Raw genomic sequence first — 12,516 nt, forward strand, 5'->3', positions numbered from 1 at the left:
ACCCGGGATGCCCAGATAATTTGATTTTCAAGCAGTGTCTTTCTACATGTTGTCAAATGTGGCTTAACTGCAATTCTTGGTTTATACTTTCTTAATATTTAATGACAGAAAAGGGTTCAAGTACATTTTTCACCATGATCTCATTACATTCCTGGAGAGGAATCTGATTGTCCAGATTTGGGTTACACTCCATCTCTGAGTTAACAATTCCTGAGACTAGACAGACATAATGGTCCTGGTTAACAGGGGTGAGTTGTGGGTTCATCTCTTATTTGGACAAGATAGGAAAACGTACAGACCATCCAATCACATGTACTTTTTTTTTTCTATCAGAAAAAAAGAGAATGCTAAAAAGATGAAAATAGGAGATATCTCTTCTACGTGTGGTTAATTTGGGTCTGGCACAAATGCCTAAACTGTTAACTTCACCTGGGAAGTGTCCATTGAATGAATTATTGAACAGGTATTTTGACAAAATGAATTTTTGTTGATAAAATAAATACATTCAGGGACGCCTGGTTGGCTCAGCAGCTGAGTGTCTGCCTTTGGCTCGGGGCATCATCCCGGGTCCAGGATCAAGTCCTGCCTGCATCAGGCTGCTTGTGGGGAGCCTCTTTCTGTCTCTCATGAATAAATAAACAAAATCTTTATAAATAAATAAATAAATAAATAAATAAATAAATAAATAAATAAATTCAGATGTATTTTGTCACACCAATATGCCACTTGAAAAATACAGGAGAAGGATTAGCTATTGTATAACTACAATTATAACATAAACTGAATAGCATTCAATAAAATATTATGGTAATTAATTGAATCCTATATTTGTGTACATAGAACCTGCACATGTTAGACAAGCAAAGTAATTAGTGTCTTCTACTTGAAACTGATTAATTCTCTTTTGAAACTGAAGGGAGTTCAGAAGAGAGAAAATAAAGTATTCAATGTATTTTTAAAATAAACTGTAGAAAAGATATAACGCAGGGGAACTTCAACTAAATGTGCAACAAAGTAGGGCCAATATTAAAAGCAGATATGAAAAAGATCAGAAAGAAAAATCTCACGTCAGAAACAATAAGATTTTATAATGGGAATAAAATACTGCACTGTGACTGAATGGAAGGAAAATCAACAAACCAGAAAAAGCTCAGGGTTAAAGGATAGGGGTGAAGAAGACTTGTCCTTCATTAACGATGCCATTCAAGGTTGCAAACATACATGAAATTTGGATCAGAAAGTGTTAGAATTACTTTTGCACAGCAGTCAATGTTTAAGAAGTCTGGAACAATCGGAGGCATTCTAATCTAGAAGATATCATAATATCTAATATCTAATATCTAATATCTAATCTAGAAGATCCTGTTGGGTCCAGAGCTCCAGAGAAGCTAATGACTTAACAACACTAACATTCACACAGAAATGACCTCTAATAAATGTAATTCGTGTTGGATATGCATTTTCAGATTAGATATGAAAGATGAGTGAAAAAATTCCCACAAATCTTTGATGCCTTAAAAATCCAATTTAACATTTCTTCAGTTAAAGCATTTCCTAACTTTTTGACGCTAAGTAATATTAGCTTCTTTTTTTCATTGCTAGCATTTATTTATAAATTAATGACTAAAAGCCCTAAAACATGTCCTAAGGGTCAAACATCTATCTAAATTTGATTTTTATTCTTGTTCTGGCTATTTAGTGCCAAAATTGTATTTAAGTCAACTCGGTAATTATTTATTTCTCTCTCTACGGAGCTTTTAAAACTCAGAGCCTTGGACCTAGTTTTTTATTAGAATTTAATAAAACAATAGCTGAGGAGGTTTTTTTGTTTTGTTTTGTTTTTGCTTATCTTCTAGGTCTTTAGCTGTAAGGACAGAGAAAATTCCTCAGAATTTAATGAAATGCTTATATTTAGAAAGGGGGCATGAAAGGGAATAAATTTTATGTTTAACATAATTGCTTGCTTAATCTTCAGAAGTTTGAATAAAGTATCTCCATAATTTAGCATTTATTTCCATTGGATGATGCAATGAATAATGTATTATCCTTTATTAACTAGATATCTTTTAATAGGAATAAAAGCAAGAACTAGAGAGTAAGGTTTATCCACAGAGTAGATTTTTTAAAAAATAAAAATAAACCTTCACATAGAAAAATGCTATAAATAATTCAATTAACATCATTAATAGTCATATCTAAGAAAAAAACAGGTTTTTTAAAAAAAGATTTTATTTATTTCAGAGAGAGACAGAGACAGAAACAGAGAGAGAGAACAGGGTGAGTGGTAGGAGTGGGACAAGCATACTCTACACTGAGCATGGAGCCCAGTGCAGGACTCGATGTGAGAACCTTGAGATTATGACCAGAGCAGAAGCAAAGAGTCAGACACTTGACTGAGTCACCCAGGCACCCCTAGAACTACCAGAGGTTTTTTAATTGTTATTTTTTCTGAGTTTCAAGGCATCACATCAAATTTTATTTCTTTTTATGTCCTTTTGTAAATGCTTCAGTGTATAGCAAAAAGTTCCTTAATATCTTTTTTTTGAAAGCGTGATATCTGATACATTGTGGGAAATGTGGCTATAAAATCTGTATTAAACCAAATAAATTATAGTGTTTGATATTCTTTCTTCTTGTAGTCACCACGTAGCCCAGCAATTTTCAGGGTACTATATTAATATTTAAGAGCTGAGTGGAGAGTTCTAAGATTGCTATTTGATTGGTATAGATAAGGGCTGTTATTGGAAGTATATAGAATATTACAGGTTTTCCCCTCCAAAGATTTGAAAGCAATCACCTGTAATAGTTATTGGGAAAAAAAGGAGCTCACTAAAGCAGTAGAGAACATGTCTTACTATTTCTCTGATGTACTATTTTTTTTTCTACACTTACAGTGTTCTATATGCCATTGAAAACTTTTACCATTCTTGTTGATTTTAGTTAGGCACTTTATGGGGACATGAAATAGTAACAAAATTCCAAATGGCCAAACTGCAAAAAGCATCATCCCAATATATCTCATTGCTCATCCCATGGAGAGAAAAAGATCTCCTTAGTTTCTGAGTTTATCCTTCCAGTGTTTCTTCTTACAGAAATAAATTATATATATATATCTTTAAATATATATGTATATTTAATTCTCTTTTTCTATAAAGGGTGCTGTATTGAAGATATTCTTTTACACTTTGCCTTTTTCACTGAACAATATATCCCTCGGAATTCATTTTATAAAGATCTTATTTTTTTCAAGTTTTTCAAATATTTTTCTACTTTTTTATATTAACACACTGTAAAATAATATTTTTAATGTACAATATTTTATTTTAATACATATATATAGATTTGTGTAACCAGCATCGTAATACAAATTAGCCCCAAATTTCCCTTGTGCTGCCCTTTTAGTCACAGCCTCTTCCCTCTCTAAACCTGACAACCCCTGATCGCTTCTCCCTAAGTATACTTTTGTCTTTGTGATGATTTCATATCAATGTAGATATAGTTTTTAACAATTTGAAACTAGCTTCTATCGCCCTGTGTAATATCTTTAAAATTTATCAAAGCTGGAGGAGGGGCAAGACGGCGGAAGAGTAGGGTCCCCAAGTCACCTGTCCCCACCAAATTACCTAGATAACCTTCAAATCATCCTGAAAATCGACGAATTCGGCCTGAGATTTAAAGAGAGACCAGCTGGAATGCTACAGTGAGAAGAGTTCGCGCTTCTATCAAGGTAGGAAGACGGGGAAAAAGAAATAAAGGAACAAAAGGCCTCCGAGGGGGAGGGGCCCCGCGAGGAGCCGGGCTGAGGCCGGGGCGAGTGTCCCCAGGACAGGAGAGCCCCGTCCCCGTCCCGGAGGAGCAGGAGCTGCACCAACCTTCCCGGGCGGAAAGGGGCTCGCAGGGAGGTGGAGCAGGACCCAGGAGGGCGGGGATGCCCTCGGGCTCCCGGGGACACTAACAGACACCTGTGCCCCGGGAGAGTGCTCCGAGCTCCCTAAGGGCTGCAGCGTGCACGGAGGGACCCGGAGCAGCTCGGAGGGGCTCGGCGGCGGCTCCAGGGAGGGGGCTGCGGGGCGGGAGCGCGAATCCACCAGCGCAGGCCCCGGAGCACAGGGCGCCGGGACACAGCCCAGGATCCGGCCTCCCCGGGACAGGCAGAGGCCGGGAGGGCCCAGGAGAGCGAGGACGCTCCTGCCCCGAGCTGAGCAGATCAGCGGCCCCGCCCCGGAGCCTCCAGGCCCTGCAGACAGAGAGCCGAGAGCCCCGAGCCCCGTAGTTCCTGCGGAGGCTGAATCCAGGCTTCCAGAGCTGCCATAGCCACTGGGGCTGTTCCTCCTGGGTCCCACGGGGTAAACAACCCCCGCTGAGCCCTGCAGCAGGCAGGGGCAGAGCAGCTCCCCCAAGTGCTAACACCTGAGAATCAGCACAGCAGGCCCCTCCCCCAGAAGACCAGCTAGACGGACCAGTTCCAGGGGAAGTCAAGGGACTTAAAGTCTACAGAATCAGAAGATACTCCCCCGTGTTTTTTTTTTTTTCTTTTTGATTTCTGATTGCTTCCCCCACCGCCCTTTTTTTCACCTTTCTTTCTTTTTCTTTCTCTTTTTCTTCTCTTTTTTCCTTTTTTTTTCTTTTTCTTTTTTCCTTTTTCTCTTTTCTTTCCTTCTCTCTCTCTCTTTTTCTCCTTTTCCCAATACAACTTGTTTTTGGCCTCTCTGCACTGAGCAAAATGACTAGAAGGAAAACCTCACCTCAAAAGAAAGAATCAGAAACAGCCATCTCTCCCACTGAGTTACAAATTCTGGATTACACTTCAATGTCAGAAAGCCAATTCAGAAGCACTATTCTACAGCTACTGGTGGCTCTAGAAAAAAGCATTAAGGACTCACGAGACTTCATGACTGCAGAATTTAGATCCAATCAGGCAGAAATTAAAAATCAATTGAATGAGATGCAATCCAAACTAGAAGTCCTAACGACGAGGGTTAACGAGGTGGAAGAATGAGTGAGTGACATAGAAGACAAGTTAATGGCAAAGAGGGAAACTGAGGAAAAAAGAGACAGACAATTAAAAGACCATGAAGACAGATTAAGGGAAATAAATGACAGCCTGAGGAAGAAAAACCTACGTTTAATTGGGGTTCCCGAGGGTGCCGAAAGGGACAGAGGGCCAGAATATGTATTTGAATAAATCCTAGCTGAAAACTTCCCCAATCTGGGAAGGGAAACAGGCATTCAGATCCAGGAAATAGAGAGATCCCCCCCTAAAATCAATAAAAACCGTTCAACACCTCGACATCTAATAGTGAAGCTTGCAAATTCCAAAGATAAAGAGAAGATCCTTAAAGCAGCAAGAGACAAGAAGTCCCTGACTTTCATGGGGAGGAATATTAGGGTAACAGCAGACCTCTCCACAGAGACGTGGCAGGCCAGAAAGGGCTGGCAGGATATATTCAGGGTCCTAAATGAGAAGAACATGCAACCAAGAATACTTTATCCAGCAAGGCTCTCATTCAAAATGGAAGGAGAGATAAAGAGCTTCCAAGACAGGCAGGAACTGAAAGAATATGTGACCTCCAAACCAGCTCTGCAAGAAATTTTAAGGGGGACTCTTAAAATTCCCCTTTAAGAAGAAGTTCAGTGGAACAATCCACAAAAACAAGGACTGAATAGATATCATGATGACACTAAACTCATATCTGTCAATAGTAACTCTGAACGTGAATGGGCTTAATGACCCCATCAAAAGGCGCAGGGTTTCAGACTGGATAAAAAAGCAGGACCCATCTATCTGCTGTCTACAAGAGACTCATTTTAGACAGAAGGACACCTACAGCCTGAAAATAAAAGGTTGGAGAACCATTTACCATTCAAATGGTTCTCAAAAGAAAGCAGGGGTAGCCATCCTTATATCAGATAAACTAAAATTTATTCCAAAGACAGTAGTGAGAGACGAAGAGGGACACTATCTCATACTTAAAGGATCTATCCACAGAGGACTTAACAATCCTCAATATATATGCCCCGAATGTGGGAGCTGCCAAATACTTAAACCAATTATTAACCAAAGTCAAGACATACTTAGATAATAATACACTTATACTTGGTGACTTCAATCTAGCTCTTTCTACCCTCGATAGGTCTTCTAAGCACAACATCTCCAAAGAAACGAGAGCTTTAAATGATACACTGGACCAGATAGATTTCACAGATATCTACAGAACTTTACATCCAAACTCAACTGAATACACATTCTTCTCAAGTGCACATGGAACTTTCTCCAGAATAGACCACATACTGGGTCACAAATCGGGTCTGAACCGATATACCAAAATATTGGGATCGTCCCCTGCATATTCTCAGACCATAACGCCTTGAAATTAGAACTCAATCACAAGAAGAAGTTTGGAAGGACCTCAAACACGTGGAGGTTAAGGACCATCCTGCTAAAAAGATAAAAGGGTCAACCAGGAAATTAAGGAAGAATTAAAAAGATTCATGGAAACTAATGAGAATGAAGATACAACTGTTCAAAATCTTTGGGATGCAGCAAAAGCAGTCCTGAGGGGGAAATACATCGCAATACAAGCATCCATTCAAAAACTGGAAAGAACTCAAATACAAAAGCTAACCTTACACATAAAGGAGCTAGAGAAGAAGCAGCAAATCGACCCGACCCCCAGCAGAAGAAGAGAGTTAATTAAAATTCGAGCAGAACTCAACGAAATTGAGACCAGAAGAACTGTGGAACAGAGCAATAGAAGCAGGAGTTGGTTCTTTGAAAGAATTAATAAGATAGATAAACCATTAGCCAACCTTATTAAAAAGAAGAGAGAGAAGACTCAAATTAATAAAATCATGACTGAGGGATCCCTGGGTGGCGCAGCGGTTTGGCGCCTGCCTTTGGCCCAGGGCGCGATCCTGGAGACCCGGGATCGAATCCCACATCGGGCTCCCGGTGCATGGAGCCTGCTTCTCCATCTGCCTATGTCTCTGCCTCTCTCTCCTTCTCTCTCTGTGACTGTCATAAATAAATAAAAAAAAAAAATTAAAAAAAAATCATGAATGAGAAAGGAGAGATCACTACCAACACCAAGGAAATACAAACGATTTTAAAAACATATTATGAAAAGCTGTACGCCAATAAATAGGGCAATCTAGAAGAAATGGACGCATTCCTGGAAAGCCACAAACTACCAAAACTGGAACAGGAAGAAATAGAAAACCTGAACAGGCCAATAACCAGGGAGGAAATTGAAGCAGTCATCAAAAACCTCCCAAGACACAAGAGTCCGGGGCCAGATGGCTTCCCAGGGGAATTCTATCAAACGTTTAAAGAAGAAATCATACCTATTCTACTAAAGCTGTTTGGAAAGAAGAAAGAGATGGAGTACTTCCAAATGCATTTTATGAGGCCAGCATCACCTTAATTCCAAAACCAGCAAAGACCCCACCAAAAAGGAGAATTATAGACCAATATCCCTGATGAACATGGATGCAAAAATTCTCAACAAGATACTAGCCAATAGGATCCAACAACACATTAAGAAAATTATTCACCATGACCAAGTAGGACTTATCCCCGGGACACAAGGCTGCTTCAACACTCGTAAAGCAATCAATGTGATTCATCATATCAGCAAGAGAAAAACCAAGAACCATATGATCTTCTCATTAGATGCAGAGAAAGCATTTGACAAAATACAGCATCCATTCCTGATCAAAACTCTTCAGAGTGTAGGGATAGAGGGAACTTTCCTCTACATCTTAAAAGCCATCTACGAAAAGCCCACAGCAAATATCATTCTCAATGGGGAAGCACTGGGAGCCTTTACCCTAAGATCAGGAACAAGACAGGGACGTCCACTCTCACCACAGCTATTCAACATAGTATTGGAAGTCCTAGCCTCAGCAATCAGACAACAAAAAGACATTAAAGGCATTCAAATTGGCAAAGAAGAAGTCAAACTCTCCCTCTTCGCCGATGACATGATACTCTACATAGAAAGCCCAAAAGCCTCCACCCCAAGATTGCTAGAACTCATACAGCAATTTGGTAGCGTGGTAGGATACAAAAATCAATGCCCAGAAATCAATGGCATTTCTATACACTAACAATGAGACTGAAGAAAGAGAAATTAAGGAGTCAATCCCATTTACAATTGCACCCAAAAGCATAAGATACCTAGGAATAAACCTAACCAAAGAGGTAAAGGATCTATAGAACACTTCTGAAAGAAATTGAGGAAGACACAAAGAGATGGAAAAATATTCCATGCTCATGGATTGGCAGAATTAATATTGTGAGAATGTCAATGTTACCCAGGGCAATTTACATGTTCAATGCAATCCCTATCAAAATACCATGGACTTTCTTCAGAGACTTAGAACAAATTATTTTAAGATTTGTGTGGAATCAGAAAAGACCCCAAATAACCAGGGGAATTTTAAAAAAGAAAACCATATCTGGGGGCATCACAATGCCAGATTTCAGGTTGTACTACAAAGCTGTGGTCATCAAGACAGTGTGGTACTGGCACAAAAACAGACACATAGATCAATGGAACAGAATAGAGAACCCAGAAGTGGACCCTGAACTTTATGGTCAACTAATATTCGATAAAGGAGGAAAGACGATCCACTGGAAGAAAGACAGTCTCTTCAATAAATGGTGCTGGGAAAATTGGACATCCACATGCAGAAGAATGAAACGGACCACTCTCTTTCACCATACACAAAGATAAACTCAAAATGGATGAAAGATCTAAATGTGAAACAAGATTCCATCAAAATCCTAGAGGAGAACACAGGCAACACCCTTTTTGAACTTGGCCACAGTAACTTCTTGCAAGATACATCGACGAAGGCCAAAGAAACAAAAGCAAAAATGAACTATTGGGACTTCATCAAGATAAGAAGCTTTTGCACAGCAAAGGATGCAGTCAACAAAACTCAAAGACAACCTACAGAATGGGAGAAGACATTTGCAAATGATGTATCAGATAAAGGGCTAGTTTCCAAAATCTATAAAGAACTTATTAAACTCAACACCAAAGAAACAAACAATCCAATCATGAAATGGGTAAAAGACATGAAGAGAAATCTCACAGAGGAAGACATAGACATGGCCAACATGCACATGAGAAAATGCTCTGCATCACTGGCCATCAGGGAAATACAAATCAAAACCACAATGAGATCCCACCTCACACCAGTGAGAATGGGGAAAATTAACAAGGCAGGAAACCACAAATGTTGGAGAGGATGCGGAGAAAAGGGAACCCTCTTACACTGTTGGTGGGAATGTGAACTGGTGCAGACACTCTGGAAAACTGTGTGGAGGGTCCTCAAAGAGTTAAAAATAGATCTGCCCCACGACCCAGCAATTGCACTCTTAGGGATTTACCCCAAAGATTCAGATGCAATGAAACTCCGGGACACCTGCACCCCGATGTTTCTAGCAGCCATGTCCACAATAGCCAAACTGTGGAAGGAGCCTCGGTGTCCATCGACAGATGAATGGATAAAGAAGATGTGGTCTATGTATACAATGGAATATTACTCAGCCATTAGAAAAGTAAGTCAATCGGAGAAGGGCAATGTATGTTCTCATTCATTTGGGGAATATAAATAAGAGTGAAAGGGAATATAAGGGAGGGGAGAAGAAATGAGTGGGAAATATCAGAAAGGGAGACTCCTAACTCTGGGAAACGAACTAGGGGTGGTGGAAGGGGAGGAGGGCGGGGGGTGGGGGTGAATGGGTGACGGGCACAGGGGGACACTTGACGGGATGAACACTGGGTGTTATTCTGTATGTTGGTAAATTGAACACCAATAAAAAATTAATTTATTAAAAAAATTAATAAAAATAAAATTTATCCAAATTATTTACATATATCACATTTATTCATTTTTATTTCTGACATTCTGTTATATGGATGTGCCAGGCTTTACTGATACATTCACCCCCTGAAGAACATCTGTGTTATTGGCAGGTTTTGGTGACTATGAAAAGAGCAGCTATGAACATTTGTGCATAGGCGTTTGTGTAAACACAGGTTTTCATTTTTCTACAGCAGGTATATGGGAGTACAGTTTCTGAGAAATATGATTTGTGTAAGCTTAGCTATATAAAAAATTGCACAACACTGTCCAGTGTAGCTGTACCATTTTGTATACCAACCAATAATTGATGCAAGTCCCGTTTGTTCTGCATCCTCACCCACACTTGGTATTATTTGCATTTTTCATTATAACTATTCTAATAAATGTGGAATAGTATCTCATTATGTTTTTTTTTAATTTTTTTAAATTTTTATTTATTTATGATAGTTACACAGTGAGAGAGAGAGAGGCAGAGACATAGGCAGAGGGAGAAGCAGGTTCCATGCACCGGGAGCCTGACGTGGGATTCGATCCCGGGTCTCCAGGATCGCGCCCTGGGCCAAAGACAAGTGCCAAACCGCCGTGCCACCCAGGGATCCCTCATTATGGTTTTAATTTTTGTTTCCCTAATAGCTCAGAATATTATTGAACTTGTTTCATAAGCCTAATTGCTTTCTGTATATCTTATTTGATGAAATATCTCAAGTCTTTGACTCTTTTTAATTGGGTCATTTGTTTTCTTATTATTGATTTTTGAGAATTCTTTATATATTCTGGATAAAAAACTTTAAAAAATACTTTTTCAGATATGTTATCTGCAAATATTTCCTTCTAATTTGCAGCTTGCTTTTCTTTTTTTCATTTTCTTAATATCTATTTTCTTTTACTTTTTTATAGCATTTTTGGTATGGGTTTTATTTCTATTAAGTAAAATTTGTCAAACTTTTCTTTTATGCATCTACATTTTTACTCATAGTTATAAAGCATTTCCTCACAGCTAGACTAAGAAGGAAAGTATGTTTTGTTTTCTTCTAAAGTATATATGGTTTTATGTTTAGTGTCCTGAACTCTTTGATGTTTATTCTTGTGTAATAATGGTATGATATTTGGATCTAATTTTATCCTTTATCAATGGTTAGCCAATTATTCCAATAATGTTACTCAAAAAGTCTTTTGCTTCCCAAAAGATATGAGATGCTATTTTCATCTCAAACCAAACTCATATTTTTTTTTAAATGTAACTCTGGACATGTTTCCCTGATTAGTTTGTCTACTTCTGCAAGGAAACCATGCTGTGTTGATTATGAAGGGTCTATATTTTAATATAATATAGGTTTATTCTTTTCCAAAGATTTCCTTATTTAAAATTGATTTTATGTCCATCTTTATGTTTATTTTTCCATATGTATTTTAGCGTGTGTTTGTTTATTCTGTTAAAAGTGCTTTGGTTCTCCAGTTATTAGTGAGTTTCTGTCTATGTTTTCCTGCATTGTTTCTTTTTTTTTTTAAGATTTTATTTATTTATTCATGAGAGACACAGAAAGAGAGGCAGAGACACAGGCAGATGGAGAAGCAGGCTCCCTGCAGGGAGCCCGATGTGGGACTGGAATCCAGGAACCCAGAGTCATGCCCTGAGCCAAAGACAGATGCTCAACCGCTGAGCCACCCAGGCATCCCTCCGGCATTGTTTCTAAGTTTATAAAGATTGCTATTGCATTATTTGATTCACAACTATTTATAATTTTTATATTTCATTATAAATTTAGGCTTGTACCTGGAAATCATGTCCTTATTTTCATGTTTAATGGTCTTAGCATTGTATTCACTTTGATATCAATATAACTACACTTGATTTATTATGGTTACCACTTACTTGATATATATGTGTGCATTTTTTTCATTTTTAGCTTTTTGGGAAAAAAATTTAAGTGTAGATCTTATAAGATATGTAGTCATTACTTGTTTTGTGAATCAAATTTAAAAAATGTTTAAAAGATGAATTAGACCTATTCACATTTATTGGTGTTATATATTTGTCTCAATTATTACATTAGTTTGATAACAGCTATTATATGCATTTCATTTTATTTGATATTTATATATATATAATGTATTTCTTTTCTTTTTTCTTCTCTAAATATGCCTTCATGCTTATGCAAGTTTACACTTTTGTTCTATTGCTTACCTTTGTATGAAAACGTTATGTCTCTATTTTCTTAATCTTTTACTAACTTGTTGATTTTTAATGTTATACATTTTTTAATATGGAACATTTCATGAATCTGCATGTCATCTTTGCACAGAGGACATCCTGATCTTCTCTGTATCATTTCAATTTTAGTATATGTGCTGCTGAAATGAGCTCTATAATGGTATGCTTAAGTGATATATCTAATGCTAGTACCGACATCAATAAACATATGCTAATTTTTTTCTTCCCCTATTTCCTTTTATTTTTTTGTTGTTGTTTATCATCAGAAACATACGACGTATGTTATATAACACTTTTTATTCCACCCTCATCCATGCATTCCTTTTCGTCCTCAATCTAGAACTAAGTGTATAAAATGTCTATTGTCACTTCTTTTATTGTTATAGACCCTACTGTCTCTTGGTTGGATGAAGTTCATCTTCTAA

The 12,516-nt window shown here is 38.0% G+C and overlaps 1 non-coding gene across 1 annotated transcript; it reads right to left on the minus strand.

The window, feature by feature from the left end:
• Positions 1 to 12,137: 12,137 nt before the first annotated feature.
• Positions 12,138 to 12,244, minus strand: LOC129521098 (U6 spliceosomal RNA). The gene has a single exon (XR_008666757.1). It is a non-coding gene; the product is annotated as a U6 spliceosomal RNA (small nuclear RNA).
• Between the last annotated feature and the right edge of the window lie 272 nt (positions 12,245 to 12,516).

This window comes from Nyctereutes procyonoides, unplaced genomic scaffold (genome assembly GCF_905146905.1).
Source record: "Nyctereutes procyonoides isolate TBG_1078 unplaced genomic scaffold, NYPRO_anot_genome, whole genome shotgun sequence".
Taxonomy (NCBI): domain Eukaryota; kingdom Metazoa; phylum Chordata; class Mammalia; order Carnivora; family Canidae; genus Nyctereutes; species Nyctereutes procyonoides.